Source organism: Acanthochromis polyacanthus, chromosome 6, assembly GCF_021347895.1.
Source record: "Acanthochromis polyacanthus isolate Apoly-LR-REF ecotype Palm Island chromosome 6, KAUST_Apoly_ChrSc, whole genome shotgun sequence".
Lineage (NCBI taxonomy): Eukaryota > Metazoa > Chordata > Actinopteri > Pomacentridae > Acanthochromis > Acanthochromis polyacanthus.
Window position 1 is genome coordinate 42,917,589 of NC_067118.1, and position 2,772 is coordinate 42,920,360.

Below are 2,772 nucleotides of genomic sequence, written 5' to 3' on the forward strand. Positions count from 1 at the left end.
GAGGGGCGTGTCAGACAGCACAGCCTATGAATATGGCTAATCTCTGGCTAAAAGCAGCCTTCAGTTGGTCCGAACTGTCGCAGGAGCGCAGCCAATAGCAGGGAGGCGCTTTGGACCGAGGCCAAGGCCACGCGGGCATGCGCAGGTGCACGCGCACACGCAAGCTCACACTCAGTCACGCACTGTGGTCAGGTTCAACAGTAAACTGTATCCAGATAATTCAGGAGTGAAAAAACAAATATTTGTAATTTAGTGAGAATTTCAGGAGGAGATATGAACAGAAGGAACTTTACAAAATATTAGAAAAAAATACATTTGAGGATCAATATTTATAAAGAGTTTTATCTTCATGTTGAAATTCTATTCTTACTGTATTACCCCATGAAACTACTATAATCAGGAGTGTCCAACATGAGGCCCGTGGTCCAAAAGTGGTCCTCCAGAGGGTCCAATCCGGCCCTCAAAGTGTAAAAATTACAGAGAAGACATTAACTGCAGATTGTAAATTAGTAAAACTATAAATTTAAAATCATTTCTAGACCAGGACAAGTTGTTTGGATCAGAAAGTAAAATACTAGATTGTTCTTTTGTCATTTTGTGTCTCATTTTCGTGATATTTTGTCTGTTTCTGTTGTTTTTGTCCAAGTGTAATTTTTTGCACTAAAACAAAGGAACCATCAGGAGTTGTGGTTATCGATAGGTTACTATGCTGTGGCTTCACTGGTCCGTTTGGGACAAACTGGGCTGAATGTGGAACCTGGACTGGAATAAGTTGGACTCTCCTGGACTACATCTGCAAATGAATACGCTTCACTTTACACTAAAGCACTCCTCATGTGGCACCATGGATGTGAAACACGGAGCTGTTGGAGGTTTTATAAAAGCTATCTTAGCGTAGAACTGGACGCTATAAGGCTTTGTATCACCGTCCACAAAAACTGAAATGTTTGAATGTAAAAAAAGCAGAATAAAGCTTGGAGTTGCTGCTTCTGCTCCAGAACAATGTGAGCGTCCACACAGCAGACGGAACCATGGAGACGGACCTACAGCAGCCTGAAGCTTTATCCTCTCTGCAAAGAATCGACAAACAGAGTTTTTGTTTGCAGTTATAGAAGGATTTATAGTAAGCAGTTGATGGGAGTTTGGCTGATTGTTTCCAGAACAGGAAGAGAACTTTTCTGAAGAACAAAGTGGAAAAGTGAACTTATTTTTCCACCTCTTAGCCCTGAATAATGAGCAGTAACACCATTTATTAGACTGTAAACCTGCATATTGTTTACTGCACACGCTGGTTTATAAATGTTTATTTCTTAGGACATATTTCCACTTATGTTTATATATTTTGAACTGTTTATATTTCCTAAAACTGTGAATGGAAGCTGCAGTATTTCTGATTACCTTCCTTCATACACCTGGCATTTGAACACATTTTAGTCTAAAGGATGCATCTAAGGCTTTAACATTTAGGCTCATACACCACGTAAGAAACAACTACAGTCAACATAAGAACATCTTTGAGCAAAGTGCAGCGTGACGTGGCGATAACGTGCAGTCATGTTCAACATTAAAAGCTTAGAACTGTACGCAGCACAAATCCAGGAGTGAAAATAAACGAGAAAGACAAACAAATGTCTTCAATTTGGTGTAGAAACATTTGAAGGATGAAGAAAATAAAGTCTTTTGGGAGGCAGACCAGGCCTAAAACCTTCCTTTGTGATGGATCTTTTTACCTGTAATTTCCTTCTACCGAGTTCATAAAAGTCAGAATTCTAAGTAGTCCCCTCTTTCAGATTAACTTTTATTTATCCTGACAGAAACTCTTGTGCTGATTCTGCTCAAGAAAGAAAACAATACGCTAAAAATAGGCTAAAAAGCAGAAAAGCAACAAGATAAAAGTGAATGCTGAAGTCATACTGAGGTAACATCGCTTCAGTACAACCGCCAGCTTTACTTTAACCTGCAAACTGCAGCCGTCCTTCAGGCTGGACTTCTACATGAACAGTGGATGCTGACGTGCAAAAAGAGCGATCACCAACGACAGTAATCTCACCTTAATGTCCTCCTGAGGCTGACCTCATTAACAGGGAGCTAAACCAGGTACAGCCTTTAAACAACAGCGGAGAGAATCTGTCTCCAGTTGGAGTTTGATTCAGTTTGAACTCATTTCTACAAAGATCACTGAAGCAGACTGACCTTCTGTCTTTGTGATGTTGAGAAACCTGAATAGAAACGTCCAGCAGAGGACCTGGAGATGAACCGACAGCCTTCAATCTGTAGCTCATCAGGATTTACCTGCTGAGGAGGAGAAAGATCAACAGTCTGTCATTTAAACCCAGAACCAAACCATCTGGGGCTGTTAACCCTGTCATGGGCTGGAGACTGACTACAATTTACTGCTGAAGTCTTTAAATCAGGAGAGTCAAACTCATCTTAGTCCAGGTTCCACATTCAGCCCAGTTTGATCTACAGGGGAAAATCACAGCATAATAACTTATAAATAACTAATTATAATCACAGCTATCTGGACCTGAACAAGCTAGTATTTTACGTTATGATCAAAATGACAAAAGTGAGACAAACAAAGACAAAAAACACCAAAACAACACAAAATATTACCGAAATGACACAAAAAACAACAAAAATCAGAAAAAAAGAGACAAAAAAAGAGACAAAAAATTAGAAAAAAACATTACAAAGTGACAAAAAAATGGGCAAAGGACATAAGCGAGACAAAAAGACACAAAACAACAAAAACAATGCACAAAACAACAA